Source organism: Ammospiza caudacuta, chromosome 4 (assembly GCF_027887145.1).
Source record: "Ammospiza caudacuta isolate bAmmCau1 chromosome 4, bAmmCau1.pri, whole genome shotgun sequence".
NCBI classification, from domain to species: domain Eukaryota; kingdom Metazoa; phylum Chordata; class Aves; order Passeriformes; family Passerellidae; genus Ammospiza; species Ammospiza caudacuta.
The window spans coordinates 45,774,538-45,791,294 of NC_080596.1; the positions used below are offsets into that span (position 1 = coordinate 45,774,538).

The window sequence follows — 16,757 nt, forward strand, 5'->3', positions numbered from 1 at the left end:
TGTGGCTGAGCACATCCACTTCTCTGGCATTGCAGCAGCCTACATCAGCTGGGAATTTGGGCCAGGCTTTTAACAGAGTGCTAAAGATCATCTCCACAGTATCCTTGCCACAATGCTCATCTACACAAGCATGAATGTCTGCTAGTCTGGTGACAATACAAAACAATTGCTTTCATTTCAGCTTTACAAGAATACTTTTTTTCCTGGAGGTTTCTTTCATTTTTTTTCCTCAGGTGTTCAGGGAGTGAAGATAGGAGATGCCAGAATCTGCTGGCATCAGGATGACAACACATCTTGCCAGCTCCTCCAGGAGTCTCAAAAGCAGTCATAAATCGATTATTTATAATCAGTCCAATATCTGATTAGTTTTCTTCTTAAGCTTTGCGTTACATCTGACGATTGACCATTATTTGTCCTCAGTATCTGGGATTTCTAAATATTTTTCTCTCAAACACTGCCTAAAAGAGAGGTGGTGACTTTTCTGTACTTCACTCAGACAAGTTTGGGAGGGACTTGTTTACAAGAAGAGATTTGTTGTCATGGTTGTCAGGGAGTAATTAATTCCTTGCATTGGAGAGTAGTTATCCTCAAAATAATCAATTTTAGTCTGGAATTAAGCACTCACATGCGAATCCACTCCTGAATACCCACAGGTAATTGCTGCTCCTGCTTAGCTGTCATTTGGAATCCATGGAAAACAAACTCTGTGTGTTCTTTAAAGCTGCCAGGAAAACTCAGCACTTGACACCTGATTCATAAAGAATTTTCCACCAAGGTGAAAACTAGAAGGCTATTAAAGCTCAAACAATTATAAACAATCACTTCACTGATGCAACTCGATGGCATGGTCCTGTTAGACCCCTGCATTCTCATGAGCTCAATGACTAAGTTTACAGGAGACACCCCTAAAACTCTTAACAAGCACTTTTACTACTTGGATTCCTCTGAAAGCAGTGGGAAATTGTGCATGCACATACCTGCAGGATCAGAACTTAAACTGTGAGAGTACCTTTTAAAGCTGGGACAGTTTTTATCTCAGTGTCCTCCCTAACATTCCTGTGCTAAGTACAGGGTGAGTGCCTTATAGGGTGCTATACATTAGAAAAGAGCCATTGTAAAAGAAAAGTGCTGAATCTCATTGTTCCCACACTGATGGCTTGTGAGGCTCAGACAGGATTGCAAGAAGTCAATGATATTTTGGAGGCACTCATGGATGCAGAGAAAAATTATTCCTGACAGCAAACACTGAGAAATGTGTTCAAGGAAGAGTTTTCACATTCACTGGCCATGACCTGCACCTGATATAATCCACCTTGCTTGGACTGGGCTTGCTTCCCACAGCTACCTTTGTTTGTATAACATACTGTTCTGCAACACACAGCAAGAACTATTTGCACACTACACTAAAGTGTGATTTAATATTTGCTTAAAGCATTCATTTTATTGTCTGGGCAAGGGCAGTTTCTACCACTGAAGTTAATAGCTAACCCACAACTACACCTTTGCTATCCAAAGTTGTAATTGTTAGCACAGCACCCAGATCCAGCAGCAAAAGGCATAAACTACCTCTGCCTAACTTCACTGAGAGAAGCAAAAGCAGCCCTTTCAGCAAAGCAATTTCTCCTATACTTCTAAGAAAAGATATTCAAGAAAAGTATACACTATTTCAGATTTGTAAAAAATACTCTTATGATTACTTAGACACTTTCTTTACAGACAGATCATGGCAGGCACATACTTGGAGGTTGAGATCCTCTGAATCACCCACTGTGAGCTGGAAACATGTCTGTCACATGAACTTATTTACAGTTACAAAAATAGCACCATGAAAGACACAGATGTGTTGAGCACAAAAAAGAAATTGAATTAGTTATTACAGAGATTCTGCTGGACACTGGAGAATTTAAGAAAGAAATATCTTTCTCTTGTACACACAGCTGAAAGAAGTGCACTTAAAGTGTACTAAGCATTAAATGCTTGTACTTATGCTTGTTGAAATGATATGACCTAATGCTCTTTTTTCTATAAGTGCTACTCTTTCCTGTGCCACAGGACACACAGGATATGAATAGTTAATAGCATTGGTTACAAATGCTTTTAATTTAAAAGTTTTGTGTTGACCGCAGACCAACAGCAATTAGCCTGACTTTGTGATCTGCAGCAGCTATTTCTATCTTGGAAGTTTCCTAAAATACTACTGAGCTAGAGTGAGGCAACTCAACTCATCTTCATTTCTCATCTAAGCTGCATAAATATTATTAAACTAAACAAAGTTAGACTTCTTCATATTCTCTCATCAATCTCAAATCTCAGAATTGTTCTGGCATCCAAAAAAATTTGTTTTGTATGCTTGAATGCAATGTGTTCAAATGTGTGAGAACTGGACCTCTGGAAATAAAACTTTTCATTTCACCCCAGCACAGCACTAGCAGAGATTGTACAAGCTTCTCATCAACATCCAACCTTTTTTCAATACAGCCCAGGAGCATGCATCTCTAAATAGGAGAAGGAGAAATGAAATCTCAAATCTAAATAGGAGAAGGAGAAATAAATCTCAAATTAATGTATTTGAGATTACACAGCCATCCAACGTTTGTCCATCTTCTGACTAATTCACCAGGTAGTTCTCAATGTCACAAAGTACATTCTAGCTGTTGACTGATCTGTGGAAATTGAGTGAAACCATTCACAGTCATTTCATACCATAAGCAAAACTGATACTGGATTACATCTTTTGGTTACCGTTGATCTGGCCCTGGTCTAAGTGGATGACCTCAAAGGTGAAATTAAAAAAAAAAAAAAAAGACAACCATGTATTTTATACCCAATTTTATTAGCAACTCAAACCTCAACAAGACTAAAGCTCGAGTGCTCTGGCCAGCTGAGTTACTGACTCCCTTTCATCGTCCTGGACGTCATCACTTCCACTGTACTCCGTGTACGTGTTTGCCACAGATTTCAAAACAGCACTTCTGTTACTGGAGAAGACAGCACTTCCCATATTGCAGGGCCTTTGCCCAGACCTCTGGCTGTGAGAAGTGGTACCTGGATAAACCAGGAGTGCAGCCCCTACCCTCCATTGTGTAGTTTGCTAAGGGAGTGCTGCCATGCAGCAGTCTAATTTAGATGACAGATTAAATAAATGGTAAAACTGAATTAATTTTTCAAGCTCTCATGCTTCTTTGCTCTGTGCTTATTTCATTTTTGCCAACTGGGAAATGAAAACCAACGGAGTCGGTTTCACTTTTGTTTATATTTGGTTTCAATTTTATCCTCAAGTTTTGCTTTCATCTTTTTCATGTAACACTGTTGGGATTTCAAATGCTGCAGACAAACTCTCAGTAATTTAAAAACACTGCTCTCCTATCCTGCCTGTTTTCTTATTGCACAATTATTTTTACCTTAGATAAACTTTTTAAGATGCTGTCACAATTTTAGAAAGTGTTTTGTGGCAGAGCTGTTTAATTTTGATTTTACAGATTTATATGCCTCATCCAATTAAATTCAATACTTCACTATTTTCCACTTGATTCATGTCTCAGTTGCATATAAAGTCCTGAATACAGGAGTCAACAAAACACCTTAGAAGACAGCCAGTACACCAAATGCACAAAAGCCCACACCAGGCATGAAATGTGTTATACATATATGTATGAAATGCACATAAAGAGCTGAATTTATTGCTACCTTAATTTATTAACCAACAAAGGCAGTGTCTTGCTTAGATAAAGCTGTAAGAGGCTTGCCTGGAATGCTGTCAAGCAACATGCAATATCAACAGAAATATCACAGTCCAGGCTTTGCCTTCTGTGAATTTATTAGGCCCTTCAAGTCACATATATCCCTCCATATGTATGAGAAAGCAGAACTTTACCACAGGTCACACTTTTCAAAACCAAATGCGTAAGCAACCCTTCCTTCTTTTGTGCTGCATTAATCTTAAGCATCTAAGTCTTTTAAAAGTACTTAAAATAATTTTACAGCAAAAGGGAAATGGTTGGACAACATCCACTGTCACATGCAGTTCAGAACAAAGGACAAATTTAACTAGTTTTGACACACCCTTAATGCCATTCCTAACACCAGAAATATGCTGGGAGCTACAAACCAAGCCTGTCAACGTTAGCTGAAAAACCACCAAATCTGCCCTCCTCTTTAATAGACAGGAATATGAAAATTATTACTTCCAAGCTTATCTTGAAAGATAGCAATCTATATAGCAACAACTGAATGTTAAAATAACTTAAGAGTTAAAATTTAAATTCTGCACCTGGGGTGAAACAATATGCCACATGCAGGCAGATTTGCTCCTGGATGTGTGTCCAAGGTGCAACAAGATAAAATGTTTGCTTTGTCCTAAAGACTGCTGTACTTGATCTAATGCAATCTGCTCCCAAGCAAACAAAGGGATCAGAAGATTTCCGGCATACAGAAAGCTGGGCTTGCAATATATTACAAATTAAGAAATCAAACATTACTGTACTGCTTACCACTTCTTCCTTTCTTCTCTGGGTCATTCAAAAAACCAGAAATTTTACATGAGCTTCCAAGAAATTGCAAACATATCCAGCACTAACTGTAAGAGCAAATTTTAAAACCTTTTCACAGTTTATTAATAAGAAGTATGTGCTGTACAATGTATTATTAATGCTATATACAAACTATCTTAATTTGATATATATCTAGATACATAGATATGTACATCTGTATATATATCTATTTACATACACATAGGTTGATATTAAACTCTAAACTGTTCTCATAGATTTCATTCCACTAACTGTTAATTGTTGATTTCAGTTTTTTTAGTGGCTATTTTAATCTTAACACAAGAGTTTACACATACTCAATACAAAAAAAGAACCTTCATACATTCCAATAAAACTTCTGAAAAAAATGAAACCAAAACAAAACCAAAAAACACCAAGAGGAATTTATTTAATTAAACGGAATAATATTTTGCATAATGCTATTCGTACATGAGGAATATGCACCTTAACAAATTTGTTCCTCTCATTCACTGTATCCAGAATCTTTTAAGCTTACTCATTCTTTTGTTTTGCACTTGAGATCTCAAAGGACAAGCCAGAAAATGTTTTGCACTAATCACAGTTAGTAACAGCACTAGCTACAATAAAACTTCTGTTAACACTGTCTCATGGTTTATGTCCTCAATATCACAATCATTGCAGGCCTTTGAAGAATCAGGTTTCAAAAGAACAATCTTTACAACTGAGACACAGAGATAAGCAAGAGTAACACGTGATTAGTGTTGTATCTTTACCTAGAAACGGACCATGAATTTAATACATGATGCACAAAATACAAGCTGAGGTTCTAATCCTGCAAATGTCAGAGGGATTTTGCAGGGGTACTGCTCCAATGCAGTGTTGAATGCACACAGGATACACTTTACCTGACTGAAACTGGTGTCAGCTTAACAAGGGCTGGGGTAGCAAGCCCACCTTAAACAGAATCAGCATAGGCTATTTTTTTTCCCTAGAAGTTTGGTAAAATCTTATGTCACAAGTTTCACAAAACAAAGTGCAATAAAAGGCCTTGCTTCTCTCTGCTATCTGCAAACAGATGGTAGCTTACGCTTCTCAGTGGAAATTTCTACTAGCAGTTTTCAGCAATTCTCTGTCAGCAGTCAGTGCCCAAAATTTGATACTGAACTGTCCTGACTGCTAAGTTGCACAGCAAGTTTCTCTCCAAAAGACTGACTAATCACTCGTGAACCCGAGTAAACCCCTGACAAACAAAGTGGTTGTGAGCACCACAATTTACCTATTGCAGGACAAGCATCTGGTTTTTTGAAGTTGCCTCCCAATTGTTTTATTTGGGTCTCATTTATCTTGCCTCTTCACTTTCTTCATGACACTAATGATTTTGAAGAATATCCCCACGGTCCCTTCAGTCACTTCTTTTCCAAGCTACTTGCTCTTTCTCAAAAGCTCATTGCTATCCTTCATCATCTTTGACATCCTCCTCTGTAGCTAAGCAAATTTCACTACTTCCTCAATCAGGAGAGGGGAGTAACATGCATTTGTAGTGGCACGATGGTGCTTTTTATTTCTTTTTTTAACTCCTTCCTAATAACTCCTAACCTGTCCTGTCCTTTACTAGCCACATCTTGGCACAGAGCTTATATTTTCATTGGATTTTACAAGCTGTATGATTTTTTTCCTGAGTAGAAAGTCAGTTCATGCTTCATTTTTGTGTACAGAAAAATTAGGATTGCAATCCATTCCACATGTATTACATTGAAATTGGTCTGTACTGAACTTCATCTGCAAACTTACACCCACACTTTCAAAATAAGATTTTTCTGCAGACTTTGTGGTTCAGCCTTTGGGATTTTCATGCTCCAAATGAGTTAATAATACTGGAAAATTTGCCACATTCCCACCTGTCTCTTCCTGCATCCCTTGAGTCGCACAGGCCCTGGGCAGACTTGGGGTGAGGGGTACAAACTCTTTTCAATGAGCAAACTGGCCGTGACTACACAGCCCAAAGCAAACTGATCCCACCTTGAAACTGGCCCTGCATCAACCAGACAACAGCTCAGTAACACCTTCAGAGAATGCCACAAGAGTCATGACACTCACCTCCCTGGCAACATAAGCCAGGCCTAGTCTTTGTCACTGTTTCACATTTATACCCATGTTCACCAATCCCATTCACTAACCCTTGGCAACCAACCAACCAAACAAAAATGCCCATCCTCGACTTCTGGGTCTCCAGAGAAACCCTGGAAAAGGGACAGATCATTTGTTACATTCTATTTCTGGAGCACCAAAGCAGGCCTACACAAGGAGTTACACACAAGAGGCAACATTTCAGCAACTTTCCATTTCGGTTGTTTCAAAATTCTGCAACAAGTATCACCTCCTGCCCTCTGCTTCATCCTTCCCAATGGTTTGTTCCCATACCCTCTCTCACCGACGCTTGACTTTGGAGAGCTCCCCGACATGTTCACTCCTTTAAAAAAAGAAAAAGCCTCTTGCAAAAGAATCTCTTTAAACTCTTTCTTGGTGAAGCAAGGCTCAGAGAATCTGTTTCACTCTTACACTGACTTTATCTTCCTTGGGCACTCCTTCTACACATGGATAACTTATCAGCAAGCTTCCTGGGTTTGATGAGCTGCAAAGAGTATATTCTAATTGTTCTCATGCCTTTAGCTGCATGACTCTTTGGCTTATCTAACTGTGTTTGGCACATTTGTTATATTCTTTTCCACCTTTCCGATTTGAAAACAAAATCTTAACATTTGAAAGAGGTCTTTTTACTTGTACTGAGCTGCTTTGCTTGTCAGCCTGCTTGGCTTTTTTGGTATTTTTGACAGCTGACACACAATTGCTTTGAGCCTTTACTCTGTCTTTGAAGAATTACATGCCACTTGCAACAATTTTACACTTTTGGCTGCCTCTCACCATTTGATTAACTTCTTTTCTCCCTATATGAAGAACTACTTTGGAAGAGTAAACACTGCCACAACAATCCTTGCCTTTGCAGCTCCTGAAACAACATTGATTTTAAGGACATTATGACCAGGGTCATGTCAGAACTTGCTGGGATTTTGAATGAAAATTCTGAATTTAATTCTTGCTGGCCAGTATCTTGTCCAGAGTTGTTTCCCCCAGTGTATCTGTACAAGCTACACCCAGAAAGCAGGGGTTTTGGCACCTGGGCAAATTTCATGTTGGACTATGACATAATCTACACAGGGGCAACTATGACCCCTCATTGACAATCACATTTTCTACTCTTGGAGCTTCTCTACACTCCTTTAATATATGACATTTATTGTCAACATCTAGTTTGGGCAGTCACATAGCCCTAATCTCTCTGCTCTTCCTACACAGGCCTAGGACATCAGGGCATGGGACCCTGTGTTACTTCCCCAAACAGTCATTTCCTCTTTAACAAAAAGTTTCCCACATTATGTAGTGCAAGCTACTCAGTCCTACTCAGTCTCCATGCATCCACAAAGTTTTGGCATTCCAAGTATTCTACCATGAAGATGTTTTAACACCATGAAGGTGATGCATCACTTCAAGAGAGAGTATCATGGCAAACCTTACAATCCTTATCCATCAGCTTTTTCCCACTGTTTGGTTTTTGAACATATATTATTATATATACTGTACATATAAGCACATGTTTTCATTGAAGGCATACATAACCTGGCTGCAAATTTATTTACATAAAGCCTATTCTTCTAATGTAGATTCTATTTATTCAAATAAAGATTTTTATTTTCTCTTGAATTTTAGCAGTTTTTTCTTCATCATTTTCTCAACTCTGTATTAAAACTGCCCCTAACTCCACTTGGTCCCACACATTTAGGACCTTTCCTCAATGGAGAAAGGGGCCTTTAATCCCTCCTTCCTAACAGCCTGCATGTTACTTCTCATACCTCTTGGCTACCCATTTCCACACGGCATGGCCTGTGATGAGCAGCTCTTCTCTAGAGACTGACTTGACAGCCCCTAAAATCTGTCACTTCTGTCATCAGCAAGTAACTGGCTAGCAGCGCTAATACATGTGCCAAACAATGATAGTGACTGGCTGCTCTACCTGCCTCTGCCAACCTGCTGGGACCCCCAGCCTCAGGGAGGTAACACAGGCTCACAGGCTGGCACCTTGCCGTGCCTGTACCTCACTGAAGAGCTGCAGTGTGGCACATGAAGTGATACTGTGCCTGAGGAGTTGGAGCTCTCACACCTTTCATCATGGCTTACCAGCAAAAAGAAAGGGGCACATGAAGTAATTCCCTGGCAGCATGTTACCAACAGGGCCAAAGAAGGACACTGATGCATCTGAAGGGGCTGGCAGCAAAGAAAGACTGCGATTCAGACTGAGACCATCTGCTCAGAGATCAGTTCTGCTGCTTTTGTGTAACTGTCTCTGTGTTAGGGTGAATTTAAATGTTGCTGCTTCACTCCCTTTTTATGGTACTAACACGGGCATTCTGCAAAGATTGTTAAGACTTAAACAAAATAACTGTAAACTTAAACACGTTGTATTTCATCTCCAGAAACTGAGGTTATCTTTTACAACTGCTCATACCTTCAAGAGAATGCTGTCTGCAAGCCCTAATCACGGTAAGGTGAGCTATAAATTACAATCGTACACTCACCGGAAGGAAAGTTCTGCACTCCGGAATTCCTTTATCTGAGCTCTGTCTCTAAAGAATAAAGGTTAAGACACAGACTCTGCTGCTTAGGAGCTCACACTTATCAAAACGAGAGTTAAAGACCTAAGTACCTCTGGGAATCTGGGCCGAGGGATCCAACCCTTCAGGTACTTGCAAATTCGACCCCAGCCATGGCAAGACGCTGGACATTTGACCCTGCGTACTGCGCACAAAGGAAATCCTTGTTCCTAACTTCCCTCTGCCGTTACACGGCAGCGCTGGGCTCTGCTCGCTGGCGTGGGGCAGGACAGCGCCAGCCGAGGCGGCCGCGCCGCCGTGCCCGCACGGGAGGCCCTTCCCGCCGGGAGCCGAGCGCCACTTCCTCCTTCCGCCGCTGCCGCGGAACCCGCCTGCCCGGGCCCCGCCGCCTCTGCCCCTCGCACTGCCGCGGCCGGGCCCTCACGAGGCGGGGATCCCGGGCCCCGCTGCCTCCCGGGCCCGGCGGGCGGCGGCGCCGAGGGCCGGGGCCCGGCCCCGCCCCGCGCTTGTGTAACGGGCGCTCGGCGAGGCGGGCCGGGCCCCGCCCCTTCCCGCCCCCGGCCCGCGGGGGCAGCGCTCCCCCCCCCCGCACACCGACCCCCGCCCGCGGCCCCTCCGCCCGCGCCGCCGCCCTCCCCTCATCGGAGCCACCGCGCCCCGGCCCCGCAACAAGTGCGGGGCCCCCCGGCCTGGCCTGGCCCGGCCCGCGGCCCTCCCGACCCTGCGCCCCCGCCTTTGTCCGTGCGCCCGGGCTGCGTTCCCACCCGGCAAGCGGCGGTACCCCCCGGCCGCTCCATCTCCGCCGCGGCCGCCTCTTCCCTTCCCCCTCAGTTCTCAAACGTAGCGGCGGAATCGGGCTCGGCCCCGGTCGCTGCAGCCCGACCTTTTGTTTTTAAAACCGATGCGCATCTGCCCGGGAGCCCCCGCTGCCCCGCACACGGAAACGGCAGCAATGCGGAAAAAATGAAATGAAAATTAAACGCGAAGAAAAGAATAAATAGGAAAAAATTAGAAAATAATTCAAAATTACCTTGCCGGCCCGTTTTCGCGGCCCTTATATAATTCCTCAAGGTTACCTCCGTTGCCAGGGGACACGAAATGGAAATGAAAACAGGCGCTGAATAATCGCGGGAGCAAAACTAAAAGTTCAGTGCCTCCGCCCGGGCGGAGAGAGGGCCAGATCGAAAGCAAAACAAGGAGAGGAAGCGGCGAGGCCGCCGGCGCTTGGAAATCCCCCCGCCTCTCCGCCGGGCCGGGCCGGCCGCGCAGGCGGCGGGGGCAGGGCTGCGGCGGCGGGCGCGGAAGCGCTGAGCCCGTCACCGCCGCGCCGGGTACAGCACGGCACAGCACGGCACGGCACAGCACGGCACGGCACAGCACGGCACGGCACAGCACGGCACGGCACAGCACGGCTCAGCGCTAGGGCACGGCGCGGCACAGCGCCGGGGCACGGCACAGCCCGGGACTCCCCCGCCGACCCCCGCCCGGCACCGGTTCCCGCTGATCCTCGACCTCCCGCAACACGCAGAGCCGCACCGAGAGCCGGAGCCAGCCCCGAGGAGCGCTGCTCTGGGACGTACAAACCCAGCCCTCAAAGCAGGTTTTCCCGGGGACCAGAGAGGAATCCCTGCCGCTCAGCTCCACCAGCGCGGACTGAATCGCTCCTTGTGTCTCCAGCCCCTCTGCTGAGGTGGGAGTCTTGGTTTCGGTCTGATACGCGCGCATGCGAGAGCTGTCATTGCCTTTGGAAAAGTACAACGTCGTAGTTCCACAGCGAGGACAATTACAGATCAGATTCTTTGAACCCAGCGAGGCTCAAGCGGCTGGCTTACTGCGAGAGAGCTCTTGGATTTCAACGATTTTACAAACTGCCGTTAGTTGTGGAGTCAATGTAGACACCAAAGCTTTCTACAGGGTTTTGATAATCCCGATTCAAACTACAGTAAATAAAATCCACTGAGGTTGCAATGTGCCATTCCTAGCCCTAGCCATAAATGAGAAAGGAAAAGAGCACTTGGAGGCTGGCGGAGATATGAAATGTAGTAATTCCAAAGAGCTGTATACGGAGACAGAGAGGTGTATATATCTCCCTTGCACACATATCCATCTATGTGTGTGCTGTATGCACAAACATCCAAGGCACTCAGGCAGCCAAGCGGTGCAGCTCCGTGTGCTGCACACGATGCACGGGGTGGGAGAAGTGCCGGGACACCGGGGGTTGTGTGAGGAGTGGCATTAGAGGAGTGGTTAAGGAGCTGTGTGCTCTCCAGCTGTGCAGCAAATGGAGGGGGAGCTGTTCTCCCGGTGCTGTGGGCACTGAGGATCCTTTGTGGCAGCATCCCTGGACATGCCGAGGACACCGAGCTAACAATGAGATAGGGAGTCCACCCTTGTGGGTGACGAGACCTCCTGTTGTGAAAAGGCTTTCCTTGCACTGAGAACATAATCACAAAACAAATTAGGTTGGCGAGACCATGGATGTCAGCAATCTACCACCTCCCAAAAAACCACTGCGGCCTAGAAGGTGGCTGTGGTCCACATGTGCAACAGTGAAGTAGGAAAGGTCAAGGAGGAGGTTTGGGAAGTAAGACAGCATGCCAGGTAGAACAGTAAAATCAAGCATCTCCTTCTAAACTTCTCTAGAAACATTCCCAGCAGTAAGGAGAGATCCACATTCATGTGGAGGGACACAGGTTCCCAGAGCAGGGGCACAAGAGAAGCAAGAAAGGTCCTACTCACATGGCTGATACTCCTGGACACTTCCAGAAGAGACTGATTTCCATGGAGCCACAGTGGAATGACAGTGAGGGTTATGGGACACCTGGCTCAGATTGGCATGTTGACTGAATAGATGTGCAGGGAAAAGAAATGTGCAGCAAAATCAGCAATCTCCAATAACTAAAGGCAAATTTTCACAGACTGAAGGTCCAACTAGGATAACAGTAGGGTATTATTGCCCTCTGACCAGGCTAGAGATGGTTACTATGGCCAGGTTGGATTAGAGAGGAGTAAAATGATGGAAAATGAGAAATTTCTAACCAACTTGTTCCCACTCAGAAATAAGATCTAACAGTTGCAATAACTCATGGAAGAATTGGTTCAGCACTCAGAAGCTGTCCCAAAGCTGGTGGAAGACGGCAGGATGAAATGCAAAGAACAGAATGGGGAGGGCTGCAACATGCCTCCATTGCTCATGTGTAACAGGAACAGCAAAGATCCAGAGAAAAGCAACAAACATGGAGCCACCCTGATGTTAGAGTGATACAAGGATTTAAGTGACCAAGATTATACATGATGGAGAGGTGATAACAGAAAACAGTCAGACCAGAGAGAATAATGAGTAGAGAGGAGTAGGGGTGGATTATTTACTTTCTTTTCTAATATAAGAACTAGAGAGCATCAAGTGAAACTAGCAGGTGGCCAATTTAAAGCAAACAGAAGGAGGTGGATCTTCATGTAGTAGGTAATTAGACAAAAGGACATCCTCCTTTGAGGTGCCAGTAGTTCACAGGGGATCCCAAAAAAGCACCTGCACACATTCACAGAACAAAAAAAACTCCACGAGGTCTATTAAATGCAAAGACACCAACTCTGCCTCAGACAGCCCCCAAAGGCACCAATTTCTAGGGGCTAGAACCTCTTTGGTACCCTTCAAAAAGTCCTGCCTGAATAGAAATGCCTGCAAATGGTTCAGGGCAGAAATGCTAGTCCAACACCTCCCTCCAAGCAAAGACTACAGTGACTTGGGCTGGCTTTTGCAGTACTCAGTAGTCGCTATTTTTTCTAGTATGAGCTTTTAATTTGTTTGCAGAATGAGCCAGCTGTGAAAAATACTGTAGTTTATGTATCAGTAAATATTGTGTAGAAACAATACCATCATTTTAATACTTTAATGTCTCATTCAGTGGACACTAAGTGTCATTGCTGTGAATTACATGAGTTGGCCTTGGTCAAAGGGAACAGTGAGCTTCCCTGAGAGACACTAGCCAAGCCATTGGGCAGAATTTGCAGCTCGCTCTTGCCATCTCCTCCTACCACCTTCACCTGATCTCAGTGGAGCACATTCAAGACCTTGATGCATTTTGTGCATTGACAAAGACCTTTCCCTACACGGCTCCTAGCACCACAAAAACAGAAGTTATACCAGAAGTTAAATCTTCTGTTGTGATTCCTTTTTTTAATGCTGAAAGGTAATGAGAATGGGCAGCTTTAGTTTTCTAAACTTAACTTTCAGCAGTGACTCATTGCCTCCACAAAGAGACTTTAACCTCTTGTGACTTTGCTGTTTCAGTGAGATATGGCAGCTTAAAATCAGACAATTTAACCCAGAAGCATCACGTATCCACTGCCTTTCTTCTGCAGAACTGCCAAAGTTTGCAACTTATTCTTTTAACAACCTTCTTTAGGGATCTGGCTGCTGGAATTAGTTGCTTCCATTAGCATCCTGCTTTTTCTTCACAAATTAGTCTCTTTTTCTGGCCTGGAGTTCATTTCTGTGAGAAAAAAATTTCAGACTGGGAATCCCTTAAGTTCCAGAAGGCAAATAAATACACAATATGCCAGCCATTTTGGTGTGGGTTTTTGTTTGTTTTTGTTTTGATTGTTTTGTTTTGTAAGTTTAATAGTATTTTTGAAAAGTTTAATAACATTACATCTTCCCTTTCTGGTGCTTTTCTTGTGGGTTTTACCCTGTCTTTACATGGAGCTGACTATACCATCGGTTATGTTCTTAAAATCACTGTCACAGGCATTGGGACTATTCATAGGTAGAATTAGAGAAGGTGAATTTTCTCATGGAACTGGGACTCAAGCTTACCTACTCACAGCTGACCTGTTTATTTTTCTGATACATTAAAGTGGGAAAGCTAATTTATGTTACAGGACAGTATCAAGAAAATAAATCAATTATACCAAGAAAATAAATCAATTACAAGAGTTATATAATTCTTACTTTAATAGTATTACCCACATCTTCCTGAGTGCCTATGTTTTGGAGCAAATGCACCCATGGGATATTTCCTTTGGTTTTGGTTGGGCTGGGCCAGCAGGGACACCCACCTATGAGAGGCTTAACAGGGTGTCTAAACTAGTGAGTACTTCTCAGCTCTCACATTCCAGCTGTGCTGTTCTTCTGATTGCTGAGAAGTGAGATGGTGGGAGTGGGGCTTTGTTTTTATAGGTAATAATTACATGTTCCAGATGGAAAAATCTATTTGCTCAGACCAGATCTCCTAAAGAGTAGCTTCTCTAAACTGCAAAATAGAACTTTTCTGTTGCAATTCAAAGCCTCTTGTGCTTTCAGGAAAGCCAAGTGTCTTCACAAAGGTATTGTTTTATCCAGCCCTTAGCAAATTTGGTCAGAAAAAGCCAAGAGATAAAGCAATAACCTGTGACAGACATTATTCTACTAAGAAATTGTTATGCATTCCCAATCACAATGGTCTGGCTGCAGCCAGGTGCTGCAGGAGGGCAGGTAACTGGGAAGAGCCTGTCTCCTGAACCCAGAGCAAACACATGACATAGCAGAACACTATTGAGGACTGTAGTGCCTGTTCATATTACTTGTCACTGCTTTTATTTGGCTGCACTACTTCAGCCCATGGCTCTGCCAGCTCAGCTGCTGGACACAATTCACTTTATTTAATAGGAGAGAAGAAAGGGAGCCAGGAATTTGCTTAACAGCATTGTGAGATGGTTTTGGTTACTCACATCTCCTGGCCCACACAGCAAAATTTAGGGAGGAAAGAAGTCCTTTAAAAACACATGACAGCATCTTGACATTTCAGGGCTGGAGTGGAGTTTGGCAGAGAAAGCCTGGATGGGAGGCAGACAGCTTCAGCAGATCACACCTGAAAGTGGTCCTGCTTAGCCCTGCTTCAATAGAGTGTTTCACTGTAGTGGAAGTTTTATGGCAATTTTCCCAGTGAAGCTGAGGTAGAATATAAAGAGAAGTGATATGTTGTCTATTGGCTTGACAAAGCAGAATGAATATGTTTCTTCAGGATAATAATCAGGTATTAGGAGCTTTGCTTCTCCACATGTATGAACACATCCTTTGATTTATTAATTCAAAATGTATTTACTGTTTAAAATAGCTCAATTCTCTTTGTAGAGGGGGAAGACACTTTTCTCTTTTCTCCTTCCTGTTTGTAGCGGATTTTCACATTAAAAGGAGACTTTGCAAGGATATGCATTGCAGAAATGTTCACCAGGCACATTGCCCCATCAATCACTCTCCCAAACAGATGATATTCTTCCTTAAATCCTGCTGTGGTCCCATGGCTTTGTGGGGAGAAAAGTTCCACCCCGTGACAGGGGTGTTTTCCTCCCGTCCAAAACTGGAGGACAGGAGGACAGAGGGAGCCAACCCAAGCACTGGACTTACCCCAGACTGTGCTGGGCATGCCCTGACGGATGGACAGCCAGCATCCCAGCCCCATCCCCACTTGCCATGGTCCGTGCCAGTGCACCCCTTTGCTGGGTGCTGGGGGCTGTCAGGGACATTGCCCATCTCAGAAGGAGAGGCAAGAGGTGCTGGGATGTCACCTCACTCACCTCTCAATGGTGAAGGAGGCATAGGGGGGTCAAAAAGGGGGTCCTCCTCTGGAGGTTTCCTGCTGACAAAACAGGAAATTCTCTGTGTGCCCCCCAGCTTGTCGGACCCTGCAGCAGCCTCCTATGCTACAACTTTGGGGGGTTATTTAAATATAGCCTTTCCTCCTTGGTGCACTCTCCAGCTCATACTGCAACACCACCCAACGTGACCACAAAAAGAGAAAAAAAAGAGGGACCCAGTTATAAACAGTAAATTTAAGGCTTTTCTATCTGAAGTTAAAATGGTCACTACGAGTTACAAATTTGTTTCCAACTCACCACTCTCTTTAAAGCTTTGGCTCTTTCACCTTTTCTCATCAGTGTTTAATCATTAACAAAAGGGTAAATTTTGGATAACATGCCCTGTCTGCTGACTGCCTTCATGGATGTGGCCTGGCAACACTGATCTCCAGAGTGCTTTTCCATACCCTCTGCACATCCACCTGACCATCCTCTCAAAGCAAGAGCAGATACAGCATCTTTTGGATGCACTGTACTGAGCTCCTCTGCTGCACCTCCAGTGCTGGCTTGTCGAGTCCAGCAAGTTCATTTTCTGAAAGGCAGCAGCTGGCCCTGCTGAGCTGTTTCTGGAGTGCAGCTCATCCATGACTCATGTCTCCTGTAGCCCATCTTGCTGCATTTCTTTTCTGACAAGTCATTTCTACCACTCTGGCCGTTGCCCTGCTCTCAGGTTTGCTAAGCCCACAGAACTGAGGCTTTCAGAAGTGAGTGGATAATCAGTGTCAGGGTCTGAATAAGAAGCCTTTCATGGCATAGTAAAAGCTGACATCAATTTCAGGTAATCTATTCCCAGAATCTTCCATTACTACTGATATCTTGATAGGGTTACAGGGGTGTTATGTGGCATATTTTTGAGGAAAATGCCTTGAGTTCTTCAGAGAACTGCTGTAATGCAGCTGGGAAAATGCTGAGTTGGTATCTGAGTGCAAGGGGTCTCAAAACCATGGACAGGGCTGCTTTATCA

The 16,757-nt window shown here is 44.0% G+C and overlaps 1 protein-coding gene across 4 annotated transcripts in view; it reads right to left on the reverse strand.

Moving 5' to 3' along the window:
- The window catches only part of IRF2 (interferon regulatory factor 2), a 39,240-nt gene extending 28,808 nt beyond the window's left edge, over nt 1-10,432 (reverse strand). For 2 of the 4 annotated variants that reach the window (XM_058803103.1, XM_058803101.1), the window contains exon 1: nt 10,209-10,432. The gene's annotated coding sequence lies outside the window, so the exon portion shown is untranslated. Of the gene's footprint in view, nt 1-9,270; nt 9,533-10,208 lie in introns of those variants that run through there. The other 2 variants (XM_058803102.1, XM_058803104.1) reach the window with 2 other exon arrangements.
- Between the last annotated feature and the right edge of the window lie 6,325 nt (nt 10,433-16,757).